This window comes from Acanthochromis polyacanthus, chromosome 14 (genome assembly GCF_021347895.1).
Source record: "Acanthochromis polyacanthus isolate Apoly-LR-REF ecotype Palm Island chromosome 14, KAUST_Apoly_ChrSc, whole genome shotgun sequence".
Lineage (NCBI taxonomy): Eukaryota > Metazoa > Chordata > Actinopteri > Pomacentridae > Acanthochromis > Acanthochromis polyacanthus.
The window spans coordinates 4,491,775-4,509,307 of NC_067126.1; the positions used below are offsets into that span (position 1 = coordinate 4,491,775).

The following is a 17,533-nucleotide window of genomic DNA, read 5'->3' on the forward strand; positions in this document are numbered from 1 at the left end:
GGTGAGACAGCGCTTAGTAGACCATAATTGATACTATCATTGAAGATTACTTCAGACGTGGATTTACAAATTGTGAAATTTTAGTGGTTTTGGAGAAATTACATAATGTCAAATTTAGCCTCTGGACCCTGGAGAGAAAGCTACAAAAGAACCAGCTTTGGAGGGACGTAATAAGACAGATGAAGCTGAAGTGGCATCCTTCATTCACCAACAGCTACAAACGTCTGGCAAACAGCACGGTTACAGATGGATGCACCAGAAATGTTGGATGGCTGGCATAATTACCGACAGAGAAACTGTACGTCAATTGATGCGACTTATGGATGAGAACGGCGTGGATCTGCGAGCCCGCAACCATTTAAGAAGGCGTATGTATGTCAGTCGGGGACCAAACTATGTGTGGCACATAGATGGGTACGACAAATTAAAGCCTTATGGCATATGTATTAATGGTTGCATAGATGGCTTCTCAAGAAAAATGATATGGCTAGAAGCTTACAAAACCAACAGTGATCCTCGTATAATCGCAGGATATTTCATAGATGCTCTGATGGAAAACAATGGATGTCCACAAAAAGTCCGGTTAGACCACGGTACTGAGAATACCTACATTGCAGAAATGCAAAAATTTCTGCACAGCAGTGACGATGACAATCATGCAGAGTGTGTTACTCTTGGACCAAGTACTGGCAATCAAAGGATTGGATGGATCATTTTGACCAGCTGAGAGCAGATGGCTATTTTGTTGACAGCTTCATTGACAAAGCACTGATCCAGTTTTGCTTTCAAAATACAATACAGGTACCCTATACTATCCTTTAAAAAACAAACAAAAAACCTTGGTTAACAACACGGATATAAGTGAGTGATAATTGATAATGATTGATCCCTAATGGCATAAACACCGCTATTTCCAACAAACCTTTTCACTCGTTCTATGTCCATTATTCAGGAGGAACTTGATGAAGTTGTAACTGCCTGGAATAATCATCGCATTAGAGCAACTAACAATCCTCGGGCTCCTAATGGTCGTCCTTCCATAATGTATGCAGTGCCAAACCTTTATGGGGCACAGAACTTCTTGCAGCCAGCTGATCAAATGAAGTTAGAAATATGTGGAGAGGACTGTTGTTTTAAGGACTACCCTTGTGATGAGGATGTGTTCCACCTGTGTGTGGAACTTATGGCGGAGTACAACCTGGTAATGTCTGATGATGTGTATGAAATTACTGACCTTTATCTACATCTTCGTCAGATGATCATGATTGAGCTCTAAGAATAAATTAAGAATCACTATTTACAATATTATTCTTTCACCCAAGAGTAGCATTGCTCCAAAGTAAATAAGTTTGTCTATAACACAAGGTAGATAAGTATCAATGCGTTTATGACTAATGAATATGAAAAAACCAATATTAAATACAAAAAGAAAAGAATCTGGATTTAATGCAAATGTAAATATACATTCCTCTTTGTCACACTTCTGTAGTATTGGTGTTAAATCACAGACTATATGAAAGGCCTGGATGTAGTCACTGTGATGTCACCCATTGGTCTGTGGACTCCAGTTTAGAAATCTAGAGTTTGTAATTTGTTAGAGACAAAAGTGACCATACTTGGTTCAAAGTTTTGTCTCTTTGAGGCCTAATATCTACTTAATGAAGGAGTATTTTTCAATGGACCAGAAGTACACTGATAAGGAGTGATTTTAGCTGATGACATAATACCTTTTGGACATTTTTTTTGACCAAGTGCATGATTGAAAATTTTGTGTATTATTATGAATTATTTGAACAGGAGTCACATTTTTCAAGCCTGTAAACTACATCCAGTTCTTTTATACAGTCTGTGTGTAATTTAGAACATAAAGTTGACATTTTTGCAGTAGAAAACAGAAATATTTAGTACTTCATCATATATGCATTGTGATCATTTTTTTCAGGTTTGTACAAAATGGAAAGAACTGACAGAACAATGCAACTGTTGTACACACGTGGACAAAATTGTTGGTACCCCTCAGTTAAAGAAGGAAAAACCCACAATTCTCACTGAAATCACTTGAAACTCACAAAAGTAACAATAAATAAAAATTTATTGAAAATTAAATAATCAAAATCAGCCATCACTTTTGAATTGTTGATTAACATAATTATTTAAAAAAACAAACTAATGAAATAGGCCTGGACAAAAATGATGGTACCCATAACTTAATATTTTGTTGCACAACCTTTTGAGGCAATCACTGCAATTAAACGATTTCTGTATTTGTCAATGAGCGTTCTGCAGCTGTCAACAGGTATTTTGGCCCACTCCTCATGAGCAAACAGCTCCAGTTGTCTCAGGTTTGATGGGTGTCTTCTCCAAATGGCATGTTTCAGCTCCTTCCACATATGTTCAATGGGATTCAGATCTGGGCTCATAGAAGGCCACTTTAGAATAGTCCAACGCTTTTCTCTCAGCCATTCTTGGGTGTTTTTGGCTGTGTGTTTTGGATGGTTGTCCTGTTGGAAGACCCATGACCTGCGACTGAGACCAAGCTTTCTGACACTAGGCAGCACATTTCTCTCCAGAATGCCTTGATAGTCTTCAGATTTCATCGTACCTTGCACACTTTCAAGACACCCTGTGCCAGATGCAGCAAAGCAGCCCCAAAACATTACTGAGCCTCCTCCATGTTTCACCGTAGGGACAGTGTTCTTTTCTTCGTATGCTTGGTTTTTGAGTCTATGAACATAGAGTTGATGTGCCTTACCAAAAAGCTCCAGTTTGGTCTCATCTGTCCAAAGGACATTCTCCCAGAAGCTTTGTGGCTTGTCAACATGCATTTTTGCAAATTCCAGTCTGGCTTTTTTATGAGTTTTTTTCAGCAGTGGTGTCCTCCTTGGTCGTCTCCCATGAAGTCCACTTTGGCTCAAACAACGACGAATGGTGCGATCTGACACTGATGTACCTTGGCCTTGGAGTTCACCTTTAATTTCTTTGGAGGTTGCTCTGGGCTCTTTGGATACAATTCCAACGATCCGTCTCTTCAATTTGTCATCAATTTTCCTCTTGTGGCCACGTCCAGGGAGGTTGGCTACTGTCCCGTGGGTCTTGAACTTCTGAATAATATGAGCCACTGTTGTCACAGGAACTTCAAGCTGTTTAGAGATGGTCTTATAGCCTTTACCTTTAAGATGTTTGTCTATCATTTTTTTTCGGATGTCCTGGGACAATTCTCTCCTTCGCTTTCTGTTGTCCATGTTCAGTGTGGTACACACCTTTTCACCAAACAGCAGGGTGACTACTTGTCTCCCTTTAAATAGGCAGACTGACTGATTATGAGTTTGGAAACACCTGTGATGTCAATTAAATGACACACCTGAGTTAATCATGTCACTCTGGTCAAATAGTTTTCAATCTTTTATAGAGGTACCATCATTTTTGTCCAGGCCTGTTTCATTAGTTTGTTTTTTTAAATAATTATGTTAATCAACAATTCAAAAGTAATGGCTGTTTTTGATTATTTAGTTTTCAATAAATTTTTATTTATTGTTACTTTTGTGAGTTTCAAGTGATTTCAGTGAGAATTGTGGGTTTTTCCTTCTTTAACTGAGGGGTACCAACAATTTTGTCCACGTGTGTATGTACTCCAAGCAACACAACCACATTCAGCCTCATAAGCTACAGCCTCAAATACAATACATTTTTGGCTAATGTGCACACAGTTCAGTTGCATAAACTTGAACAACTATTTACATGACGTATAATTAAGAGGTACATACACTACATGTTGTTTGCAGAGGTATAAATACAAAAACTTGTTAATCTTTACATGTTATACAGGCTGATCATCAGATGCAGTTTTAGTTCAACTTAGTCAGTTGTCATCCCATTGCAGCAGCAATAAATACTGTCGAACCTAGTGCTTGTTAAGTCAAGTTAGCTTCTATGTGCTTTTGAAAAGCAAGCAGCAATGCGGCAAAAAATATTTAAGAGTTGCAAAACGTTTTTATAATCTGACGCTCCATAAATAAAATCGTGTTATATTTACATTCCCACTGATATACGACCAGCTGCTTCTAAGCCACACAGAAGCATCATTCTCCGAGCTCAGTAAGAGTAAAATGAGTGAGCGATTAGCATCACAGATAACTCTACAGTGACAACGACTGAAGCCTCTGTGTACATCACTGCACATCCAATGGTCATTAACAATGAGACCAGAAAACTTACAATAGCGTCTTTTTGATGCTTGTATTTCACGTTAACATGAGTGGGATCTGATGAACGATCACCAGCCAGTTAGCTAACATTAGCAAAGGTAACAGAGGCAGCGCCGCACACGTAGGTGTATTTTCTTTGTAAAATTAACTAGATTTGAACCGTGATTGAGCTTTCACAAAAGAAACGGATTGTTTAGTACATACTAATACGTTAATATTACGCTCAGTAAAACAATGCTTACCTTAATTCAGGAACATTGGCAGACTGCAAGACAGGTATTCATAGGCTGTCTCCCGCAACACGTGTCTGCTGTGGTATGTGTGGTATGTGTGGTATCTCATAATTATGACTTGCTTTCTCATAATTATGACTTTTTATCTCATAATTATGACTTTGTATCTCATAATTATGACTTTGTATCTCATAAAAACAGAAAAGACTCACCTGTGGGACAGGGGCCTGTTTCACGAAGCAGGTTTAGTGAAAACTCTGAGTTTGTTAACCCTGAAATGAGGGAAACTCAGAGTTTTCCGTTTCATGAAGCGAGGTAACTTAACCCTGAGACAGAGGGGTAACTCTAGCCTGTTTCACAAAGAGGGGTAACTTAAACTCTCGGTCAGTTACCGCAGTAACAGACTCTATGACTCTAACCTGGTCACCAGCAGGTTTATCTGAGAAAACCTCGAGTTTCTCTCCGTCTCCGCCCTCTTTCAGCCACACACGCTGTTTCATTTCCTCATTCATTCAGTCAGTAAGCGAGCGAGTTTTGGCGTAGAACAGCTTTTATTAACGATCCAGTGGATAAAGGAGCAGCATTACTGCACAGATAATTAAATATTCGTCGGTAGATTGTTATCAGACCGAGCATAAATGTTCTCGCATTTCCGGACAATTATCTTTTTGAGCGGTACCGTTTCGTAATCGTTTTAAGTCCGTAATCTACATAAACAACCTAATCCGTCCTTACATTTACATTACCAACCAGTCATGCTCTCACATCCAGCAGATATTGTGCGTTGCGCGGCGGTTCTTTGCAAATGGAAGTTTTTATATGATGTCAGAGATGCAGAGTAAGGCAACTGTATGGAGAACAGTCAGAAAAGTTTTCCTGGCTCTGAAACGACTTTTACTTGTCATTGTGGTTTTCCTGGACATAAACCTGTCAGAGGATCAAGAGGATCCACAGGATTGCAGGTGAATGATGTAGAGATCTGTTACATTCATTTTAAATCATATTCTGTTAATGACGTTGTGCTGCAGCCTCAGACTGGGATTAGTCATTTTAATTTCTTTTAGGATTTCCCAGTGTGATTGGCTGCATAGATGCACACACATCCCCATCACAGCTCCCTCACATCATGAACAGGAAGTCCATTCACAGCATAAATGTGCAGGTAGGCTACAGGTAGACTGACTACTGTTTCTAAATGTTAAAGACTGCATCATAGTTCAACATCTGTCATTCTCAGCACTGTCCAGATCATATGTGATGCTGCATACATCATTTCTAATGTGGAGGCCATGTGGTCTGGGTCTGTTCATGACTCCAGGATTTATGGAGAGTCTAACCTGAGCAACAGACTGCAGCGTGGTCAGCAGCATAAAGACTTTCACAATAGAATTCTCTTGTCTCCCTCCTTTAATATACTCTGATGTATCCACTATACATTACAGGAGACCTGTGATATTACTGTGGCATGTGTTGTTCTTCATAATATTACCACTATTAGAGGAGAGCAACACCCTGCCCTACAAACTGAAGACCCAGATGATGAGTCCATCCACCTGCAGCTATCCAGGACAGCAGAGCAGTCAGAGACACCGTATGCAATAATCACTTTAGAGTTTAAGTCTCCATCATCACCACCACAGCAAATAAAGACATGATACACATTTCATTTGGTCTGCTTTATTCCCTACAAATAAAAGATAGTTCAGTTAATGTTCCAGTAGTTAACATAATTCACCTGTGACCATCACCACCTCTAACTTGTGCTCCAGTATTTCAATTTCCAGATCTGCCCTCCTATCTGTTTTTTTTTTTCATTTTAATTTTTCTCAGCAAATGCAGTTTGTAAATCCGTTTTACTGATAACTGGGAATACATAGAGGACATTCAGTTATACAGTTGCACATGAATTCCACAGAATGAAGCTCTGGTGTTTCCTGAACATCCATCTCACTGTGTCAGTCTGTGCAGTGGAAGCTGAGGAACCATCCTGCTGCTGTCCAGCCATGCTCTGTTAAAAAGGATGAGAATGTGCAACACTTCAGTGTAGGCTAAATGTCACACTATATATTCCACCCAAAATGTGAATGAGAAGAGAACTATCAGTAACACACCTCTGTATAAAACTTAAACTACCATTTGGATAAATCTTTGGAGTGTTGCCTACTGACAATTACAAGATATATATATATATATATATATATATATATATATATATATATGTGTGTGTGTGTGTGTGTGTGTGTGTGTGTGTGTGTGTGTGTGTGTGTGTGTGTGTGTATGTATGTATGCATCCATGACCTTTTATACCACTGTTTTACATGCATCTGCTTTCTTTCTGTTGGCTGAGCAGAAGTCTATGTTAGTTTAAATAGGCTTAATTACTTAACAGGACATGATATGGATGCAGACATTTAGGCTATGTGTGGATAAAACAACTGCACAGTCAAACAGCCACTTAATATTTAGGCTACTTTACAATGTAAAACATGATCAACATGAAGTACCTCCATGAGATAATGCCGAGGTCTGACCTGTTTGAACAATGTTTTTATATTTCATCTTAAGCTGCTGCCCCGCGATATTTCACCTAAATGAAACAACTTACTAGGCTGCCATTCAGACAGTTATTCCCTGTAATATTATTACGATTACAAAGGACTACATTTAAACTTACGCATTGATCCGGGCTGTTCTCCACGCCGTCTCTCTCTCTTTTGCAGCTGCAGCGGTGTTGCACTTCTTTCTAAAAACGTGTTCAAACTCGCCATATGAGCGCGTTAAAAACTTCCAGTTCAAAAACGCAGCCTTTCACTTCCCCGTTGCCATGGTGACTCGTCGAATCGGGGCTCCATTGATGCTGTCTTTTCAGAGTTGCGTTGCACGCGCTTAACTCCGGGTCAAACTACTCCGAGTTGAAAGGGAAAGTGCCGTATCCGTAGGCCACAGGCTACGGGTACGGGTCCGTATCTGTAGACACTACCTTGATTAAACGTTAAAATTTTCTTAACGTTCTGTCAGCGTGTTCCACTGACTCACCGCCTGGTTCCTGCGTCGCCATGGAAACCAGCAGCGTAAACAGCCGACTGCAGAACGTTTCAGTCCGGTTTGTTGACACAAACACACAGACAGGAATCATTTAGTGGCTCCGTTTAGAGGCTGAACAGGATTATTATCAGCTCTGAATTAACTCCTGTACCTCCCTGCAAACACATAAGGAAATAAATCAGTAAAAATCTGGCAGAAAACAACAAATACCATAAAAAAAAACTGACACAAAAGAGCCAGAACCGGTTACAAAAAGTATTACAAATAATGGCTGCAATAGACCCCATATCAGAGCCTACGTCATCAACAAGCTGCGTGCGCATCAAGGCAACGGAAGTACCGCTTCATATCATTTCCCTGGCATTGTTCGCACCACACGGAGTAGCAAAACTAAAAGCTAACGCTGAACTGTCGACATCATAATGTCAGGCTGTTGTGTTTTTGGTTGTACGAACCGAAATACTCAAGAGGGACATAAGTTCTACCGAATGCTAATAGGCTCTCAGCCGTTTCAGAGCAACTGAAGGCGGCTGTGGCTCCAGGCTATAAAGCGAGTGGATTGGACGGAGGATATCATCAACAATGCATGTGTGTGTTGTGGCAAATAAAGTGAAATCAGTGCAAAATATACTGACGAGCTGTCGGTTCCCACACGATTAGAGCCACTAATAAAAGCCCTGTCGACTGTTGTGACAGGGGGACATAGACAATAATGTGGCTGGAGTCGCCGCCATACAGGTAGAGTTTGCTGTGTGTATGTAGCTCTCCACTTTGTTGATGATCACCCATGCCTCATACATCGTAGTCTTCTGCCCTTGCCTTTGGCTGGGTAGGATTTCAGACATCAAAACACAAAACTCTTAGTCAGTGTCCTTGTATCTCACCTGTACCTGTCCACAAATTGCATAATCATAGGCCTCCATAGATTTGTATACTCGCAGCTTCTCTCTAGTGTACACTCTAGGTTTTTCAACTAAATACAAATAAATATTGGGCCACTTACTAACGTCATAGTCCCGTTCGGTAAGTGTACAGGGATCTGGGAGCCTCTTGCCATTTGTTAAAGTGATCTTTTTAAAGTATTTTTCGCGATCTTTTATTGATAATGCACCTGCATGGCTTGACAAGCCACTGCTAGCTGCCATACTTCCGTTGCCAGGGTGCGCGCGCAGCCCTCTTTATTTACCTACAGTAAATGGGTCTATATATCGACATGATTAAATAAGACACAACTTACCAAAATAAAAAACTAACGTGATGCAAAACAAAATGGGACAGAAATTAACAAATAAGGATGCAAAATGGCCAGAAAGAGACACAAATGACCCAAATTTATTAATAAATTATTGAAAAACAACCAAAATGTGACAGAAACGAGCCATAAACTGTTTAAAAATGGCATCAGATTGACATAAAATGTCTACAAAGACCACAATGACAACCCACAACACAAATTCAACACTAAATAATGCAAAACAATCAAAATGTGACACATAGTGACCACAAATGTGATGAAAAACTGTTTAAATGAGACATAAAATGTTCAAAATGGGACAAAAACAAGCAAAAGGCAAAGTGGTGATTGTGCAGAGACACAAATTGATGTAAAACTTGTGTAATTATGTCTTTATTTCTTTATAACCAGGAGGTGAATCAAAACCAAAAGTAAACGATGACTTAAAACAAAACTAAAAGACTGAAGTTAACTCGACCTGAACTCTGGTTAAAGCTGGTTTTCTAGTTTTCAGATTCACGGGTGATAAAAGACTTATTTTGAAAGGAAGCCTCTTTTCTATGTGTCTGTTGAGCTCCAATGTGTGGAAACAAACACAAATAGAGTGGAGCAGATGCTGCTTGTTTTATTTTAGAGCTTTAGGGAACTTTTACGGCTGTTTTACCTTAAATAACCTCAACATCTTTGGGCTTTATGTGTGAAAAAGCAGCATGAGATTAAAAAAAACCACCAAAATCCTGAGCAGATCTCCTGGATCACTTCATCCTCCGACTTCCCCATGATTTCTGGTTAGACGTGATGGACCTGAGCTCGTTTTTGTGCGTCTTTTTGTGCATCTGCAGCCAGTTTTCCAGTTTCCCGTGAGCGTTCAGCAGTAATTAGTCGGCAGTAAAACAGCGATCTGGCTGCAGCTCCGTGAGGCCGTTTGGGGGTTTGGTGAATCCACAGCTGCCACATTTCTGCCCGGTTTTTACAGCAGCTTTTATTTCCTCCTCTGCAGCTCGAACTGGAGCCAGCAGGGAGGAGGTTCACTGTTTATCGTTAAAACAAGCCAGAAGCACGGCAGAAACCAAACAGCAGCCGGGTTTTCTCCTCCAGTCCACACCTGACTGAAACAAAACAGAAGATTTACTGATTACTGCAACAACTTTCACTGCAGATCGTTTTATCAGCTCACATATGTCAGAGTCTCTCACTATTTGATTAATTTACTTCACAAAGAGATTCAAAGATGCAAAAATGAAGAGAAACAGGGAAAGGAAATAGACATGAGGAGAAAAAACAATAGCAAAGACGTGCAAAATGACTAAAATGTGATGCAAAATGTGCATACAAATCTGTAAAACAACCATAAACAGAAAGAGACACGAAACGGCTACAAAGAATGAAAATTGACCAAAATTTGAAGCAAAGTGAGCATAGAAAGTTACAAAACAGCCAAAATATGAGACTAAACAAACATGAACTGTCACGAAATGACGACAAAGAGGCATAATATGGCCACAAAGATGTGCAAAATAACTAAAATGTGGTGCAAAATAAGCACAAAAATGTATGAAACAACTATAAATAATTTGAAAGAGGCATAATGTGGCTATAGAGGAATTCAAAATGACTAAAATGAGGTGCAAAATGTGCATTAAAGATCTGTAAAACAGCCATAAATAGTTAGAAAGAGACATGAAACGGCTACAAAGAATGCAAAATGACTGAAATATGGAGCAAAATGTGGCATGAAACAGCCATAAACAGTTAGAGACATGAAACAGCTACAAAGAATGTAAAATGACTGAAATGTGCTCAAAAATCTATAAAACAACCAAAATGTGAGACTGAAGAAACATGAACTGTGATGAAATGACGACAAAGAGACAAAAATGACCCGGATATTAAATTAAAATGATGCAAAAACAATCTAAAAGGAGCCACAAAATGATGAAAAACAGATGAAAAATAAAAATACATCAAAACCTAGTTGAAAACTGGAATGTGAAAAAAACTAAAAAAAAACAAACAATGGAAATAATGACAAATCTTTAAACAACATTGCATTTTATTGGTGAATTAAATACAGTAAAAAATTAATTGTAATTTATTAGTCAAACATGTTATAAGATCAAATTACTATTTAAATTATATTTATTTTTAATTAATGCTTTTTCCCCACCAAGTTATGTGTAATTTAACAAAATAACAGTAAATTGTTCTAATAAAGAGTAAAATGTTAATTTTATACAGTTTATAAATCCATTAATGAGATGCTAACAGGAAACAAATGACTGACTCTTTTTCCACCACTTTGTTCACACTGAAGGAGTAACTGAGGTCCTGCTGGGACTTTTTAAAGGTTTACTCAGTTTATTAAAGCTCCTCTAACCAGAATTAAACCTCCTGCATGTTCCTCCATTAAAGGTTCCCACTGGTTCTGTCCCAGTTTGCTCCAGTTCTGTGGTTTTTCCCTCCAGTAGAAACCTGCAGAACCTCCATACCTGACCGGTCAGATCAGCATCCAACCACACAGGAAGAAAACAACACAACAACAAACCAACACACCAGGAACAAACCAACATACACAAAATGACCTCAGTCGCACAAAAAGACCACAAAGAGACAAAAAGAAAATGCAAAACAAACAAAACAAATTTTAAAAAAGCACAAAATGACCTACAAGTGTCAGGATTCGGAAGGTGAGCTCGGATGCAGAGAATGGGCAGGCACGTAGAGTTTTAAGTTTTAAAGGCACAATGTCAAAAATACCTTAGCTCGCAGGCGGAAGGCTAACAGGCAAACAACAACGAAGAAGGTAAGTCAGTGCTTTACTGCTACTAGTAGCTGAGAGGACTAACTGGAGGCCAGAACTCACGGTGGGTAACACTCAGGCAAGAACTAGGGCTAAACTAAATACTACACGAAAACAAGGCAGGAAGGCTTGATACTGCTTAACCCCCAAAGGAGAAATTAACGGAACTAAATCAACACACTAGGAAATAACTAAGCTACAACGAAAATTCAAAGAACTCAGGGATGCTCAGACTGGGCTTTAGCTGGAGTGAGAGTCCGGGGGGGGGGGGGGGTTGCAGTGGCGGGGTCGATGGTAGAGAACGCTGGACGGAACAATGGTGACAGTAGGTGGCTTTCCAGGTGGCCACGGAATGATCCAGGAGAGGAATGGAGGAAGCCCAAACGGAGAGTGCAGGTGGAACAGGGACTGTAGCAGAAGAGAGACCAGAATTACCAGAAGCACACAGGTAACCAGAACAATGACTATAAGCATGACAGGAGGTTTCACCATCCAGCACTGAGAGGCGAGTGGCGTCTGTTCTTGTAGCAGAGGAAGTGAAGCTGATTGGCTGAGACCTCACGTGCTCCAAATCCAGCAGCTGATTACCAACGAGTAGCACCTGTTGCTGCAGCCACAAGGTGAAGACACCTAAAAAGGAGAAAGGGGAGGGAAGGAGGCACTAGCCAGAGCTGTCAGTAGACAGCCTGACAACAAGAGACACAGAAGAGCGTCAAAAGGACACATAATTTGCCTCCATGTTTCACTGCGTTCACTGTAGTTCAGGTCAGGTTCAATCAAACATGCTGGATTCAGTCTGAGCCCAATTAATTTATCTTCATCTCATCTAAACCAGAGAATGTTCTCCAACAATCATCAGGGATCTTTTCACATTTTTACATTCCTGGAAGTGTTTTTTTCTTGAAATATTAATTCTGGCTTACTTAGCTTTGCCGAATGTATTTACTGTCTTGATTCCAAATAAAAGTAAAACCTAGATGTCTAGCCCACCCCTACATGTTTCCTTTTACTGCTCCAGCATTTTTAATTCAGCTCCAATCAAGAGCTGGAATCAGAGCTGTAAAAGTGAAGCTGTGGGCGGAGGACAATAAAAGTCAGCGAGGTAAATGAAAACCGCTGCAGGCCGAATAAAACGCCGCTCTAAATTTAGTGTGAAATAAAGACGAGGAGGATGGTGGTGGGGTTGGTGGCCGAGCTCTGAGGAATGCACCGGGGCAAATAAACCTCAGACTGAAGCCCTGGGAACAGATGAACCAAACACTAAACACTGCAGCTTCCACTCTGATGTCCTGATCAGTCTGGAGCTCTATCCCCTGTTCTAAACAAACCGTGATGCTGCTCGGCCTTCTCTGTCCAGACACTGTGCATGTTTCCTGCACAAACTGTCCTGAAGTAGCTCCAATTAGCCAAGAACTCAGCCTAAAGGAAGGTTTTCTTTTTTACTAAAGGGACTCAACAACATGGTCAGAAAAGCAGCTCATCCTGAATGTTGCACTGAGAGACTACAGTTCTAAACCCTCTGGATGTTTTCTTTTTTAGAAAACCTCCAAAATTACAACATTTATCAGAACCAGAAAAAGTCAAAAAGAGAAAAACCAGCAGATTATCAACTTACTGATGGTCCTTGAATGCTTCATCTACGAAGCACAGTTTTGTCAAGGCAAATAGTCAAAAATAAACTCAGAAGAAATTCTAAATGACACAAAGAGACAGTAGTGGTGTTTCACTGTCAGGACCATGCATTCACCGTGGTGGCTGAGGTCAGGAGGAACTCGAAACACCAAAACAACTCAAATTAGAAATGGTCTTTAGAACAAATCTTCAGTCATTTTCAACTTAAAGTAATTTTGGAAGGTTTCATGTTATTTTGGATAATTTTGCTAATACTGGTTCAAAAGCATTAAATCAGATTTAAAACTTGTTTTAATATGATTCATTGTGAATGTTTTTTTAAAGTAATTTTTAATTATTTATTTATTTTACATGTTTTGAGTCATTTTGGACAATTATTGGCTCAATCTTGGTAATTCTATATTACTTTGGACGGGTTTGAAATCATTTTTGGACAATTTTAGATAGAGGGGGAAAAACAAAGCTACTGGATGAATAAATAAAGTCAGCATGGCTCAGAAACAGAGGAGGAAGTGGTTGGAGATCCATTCAGCGTGGTGAAACATCTTCTAGTAGATGGAGATCCATTCAGCATGGAGAAACATCTTCGAGTTGTTGGAGATCCATTCAGCATGGTGAAACATCTTCTAGTAGATGGAGATCCATCCAGCATGGTGAAACATCTTCGAGTTGTTGGAGATCCATTCAGCATGATGAAACATCTTCTAGTAGTTGGAGATCCATCCAGCATGATGAAACATCTTCTAGTAGTTGGAGATCCATTCAGCATGGAGAAACATCTTCTAGTAGATGGAGATCCATTCAGCATGGTGAAACATCTTCTAGTAGATGGAGATCCATTCAGCATGATGAAACATCTTCTAGTAGTTGGAGATCCATTCAGCATGGAGAAACATCTTCCTGCAGCTGGAAAAAGAGACTTAAATTTAGTCAAACAGGACCAGTAAAAACAACCCACTGTCACATGAAAATTTAAAGTCCACAGCTATGTTGCATAAGGTTTGACAATAAGATTTTTTAAATCATGAGCTGCTGTGTTTTTTTAAGCCTATTCTTTCCTTTGGCCTACGTCCATGCTACGCTAACACTGGAAAGATGCCAAAACAAAGCTTAGCATCTAAATCTGCTTGATTCATGCTGTTGATGGACACTATTGTCCAACAGAGGAAGTAGAAGAGCTGCTCACAGCTGCAGGGAGTGAACAGGAAAACCTCCTAGACGGTAAATTAGGGTCAGAATTAGCCTCACCACGACCCAATAATCCACTTCTCAGCAGCTGCTTAGCCCTTGAAAATGTGGAAAAAAAAATATTTCCACAGTGAAACTTCTGATGTCCACACTTTCAACATTTCTGGGAAATCTTTGAACATTTTTTGGTGGAAAAAAAGAAATGTAAATAAAAAAAGTTTCTTTAACCCTCCTGTTGTCTTCATTTACTGACACCAAAAAATATTGTTTCCTTGTCTGAAAAAAAAATCCAAAAATTCAGCAAAAAGTTCCCCAAGTTTCTGAAAATTTTCAAAACCTTTAAGAAGAAAATTCCAGTAAAGTTTTTGTTTTGTTTTGTTTTTTAAAAAAAAGAAAAATCTCCAAAATTTGGCAAGAAAATTTTTGAAAATATTTTAAAAAAATGAGTAAAAATCTTCCAGAAAATCCTAAAAATATCTAAAGTGATTCCATAAATATCAGTAAAACTTCTGATATTTTCTTTAAGAACATTCACATAAAAATCAACGAAAATCCAGTGAAATTCGCTGGAGGGATTTTTTTCATATAACTTTAAAGGAATTATTTCTTATTATTGTTTTTGCTATTGTGTCTCATTTTTGTCATTTTGTGTCTCATTTTTGCTATTTCCTGTCTTGTTGTTGTCACTTTGTGTCTCATTTTTGTCATTTCCTGTGTCATTTTTGTCATTTCCTGTCTCGTTTTTTTTAATTTTGTCTGATTTTTGTCATTTCCTGTCTGATTTTTGTCATTTCTTGTCTCATTTTTGTCATTTTCTGTCTCATTTTTGTTATTTGGTGTCTCGTTTTTGTCATTTCCTGTCTCATTTTTGTTATTTTGTGAATTTTGCTGTTCTTAAAGAAAATATCAGAAGTTTTACTTTTAATCATTTTAGATATTTATAGGATTTTTTGTAAGATTTTTACTCATTTTTTGAAAATATTTACGGGAATTTTCTTGCCAAATTATGAGGATGTTTTTGTATAAAACTTTTAAGGGAAACTTTTAAGGTATTATTGGAATTTTTTCCTGAAGGTTTTTCAAATTTTCAGAAATTTGGGGATTTTTTGCTGAATTTTCGGATTTTTTTCAGACAAGGAAACCATATTTTTTGTTGCCCGTAAATGAAGACAGCAGCAGGTGTTTAATGCAGTAGAGCAGTGGTTTAGCAGCTGTCTCTGTCGTTTAGCACAGGTTTTTTTTTTTTTATCGCCTCACCTCGGCACACATCGCTGACATGTTGCAGGCGGTTGTCACGGCGACCATTCACACCCTGAGCTCCTCTGTAAACTTCGGTGTTTATCTTAGGCACAGTTCACTTCCTCATAGCAGCCGCTGTGTTCACGTGAACTCAGACTAGTAATAAGGACAGCGTGACATGTGGAAGATCCTGCTGCTAACAGACCGACGGTGGAACTTGATGCAAACGTGCAGCTTTTGTTTTCAGGCTCAGATATTCTGGACGAGCAGGAAGCCTTCGGTGTATAAGAAGCAGAGCAGACTGTCAGTGTTTACGTGAAGCAGAGTCTGGCTGGATGACTGAACGACGCCTGAGGAGGAGGCTTTGACATGGAGGTTTTGCCGTGTTTTTGTCTCACAGAGGAGAGGCTTCACCCTCAGGACACGCAGATCAAAAACAGCACGAGCTCAGAGTCTCAGTTACACTCTGCTGGTTTCACACGTCACAGTCCTGCCTCTGGGCTTCACTGGCAGGACCAGGCGTTCACTGTGGTGGTCCAGGTCAGGAGAGACATAAAAAGGCCACAAGGAGACACAAAATGACCTCAACGAGACACAAAGAAACCAAAAAAAAAACACACAAAATGACCACAAAGAGACACAAAACAAGCACAAAGAATTACAAAATTCCTCATAGAGGCACAAAGAAACCAAATAAAACACAAAATGACCAAAAAGAGACACAAATAAACCAAAAAGAAAAACCAAATGACCACAAAAACACAAAAGGGCCAAAAAGAAACATAAAATGACCACAAATAAACACAAAAGAATGTCAAAACAACACAAAATGCTGTCATGCTTCATTGTCAGGACTATGTGCATTCACTGTGGTGGTCCAGGTGGTTAGGAGCGACACAAAATGACCACGAAGAGACACAAAACAAGCACAAAGAATTACAAAATTCCTCATAGAGGCACAAAGAAACCAAAAAGAAAACCAAAATGACCTCAAATAGACACAAAATGACCAAAAACAGGCACAAAATGACCACAAAGAGACACAAAATGCTGTCATGCTTCACTGTCAGGACTATGTGCATTCACTGTGATTGTCCAGCTGGTTAGGAGAGACACAAAAAGACCACAAAAAAAACACAAAGAAACCACAAACAGATGCAAAATGACCTCATAGATACACAAAAAGCATTTGTGCTCCACTGTCAGAACTATGTATTTGCTGTGGTGGTCCCGGTTAGGAGAGGTAAAATGACAACAAAGAGGTGCAAATGACCGTAATGAGACACAAAGAAACCAAAAAGAAACACAAAATGACTACAAAGAGGCACAAAATGCCTCCGTGCGTCACTGTCAGGACCATACCTTCACTGTGGTCCAGGTCAGGTTTGCTCCAAACATACTGGATTCAATCTGAGCCCAACAAATGAATCTTGGTCTCATCAGACCAGAGAATGTTCTCCAACATCCATCAGGGTTCTTTCCAGGGGCGGCTGGTCAATAGAGGGCGCTAGGGCGCCGCCCCCTCTGTCTCACATCATGAAGAGTCACAGCCCTTCCTTTAATAAAACGTTTTTAAAATGACATTTACATGTATATCCTATGTTTTAACAAGCAAAATGGATAATAGAGCCTGTAGAGAGTTACTAAGATGTATAATTTATAATAAAAAGTCAGATTATAAATGTCATATCCGGCCTGGGGTGCACTGATCTTTCCCCATTGACTCTCGTTATAACTTTGACATGCGCAGTTCGTTCCTCTTCAATCCAAGAGATAGCAGACCGCGGGGCGCAGGCTGACAGCGCCCTGCTGAGCGATCAGAGGGAGACAGCCTGTCTCCCTCTGATCGCTTTACACACCACCGGCCATGGGGTGGCAGCAGAGAGCCAGCGGTTTGTTCATCCGCTTGCCTTTAATTAAAACTTGCATAAAAAATAACAGAGATGTAGAGGTGCTG

General features: G+C 39.5%; 1 long non-coding RNA gene across 1 annotated transcript; it reads right to left on the minus strand.

Annotated features, from left to right (window-relative positions):
- Positions 1 to 6,099: 6,099 nt before the first annotated feature.
- LOC127537166 (uncharacterized) lies at positions 6,100 to 8,599 on the minus strand. The gene is made up of 3 exons (XR_007946663.1): positions 8,487 to 8,599; positions 7,113 to 7,638; positions 6,100 to 6,446 (listed from the first exon to the last, which is right to left on the minus strand). It is a non-coding gene; the product is annotated as an uncharacterized LOC127537166 (long non-coding RNA).
- Between the last annotated feature and the right edge of the window lie 8,934 nt (positions 8,600 to 17,533).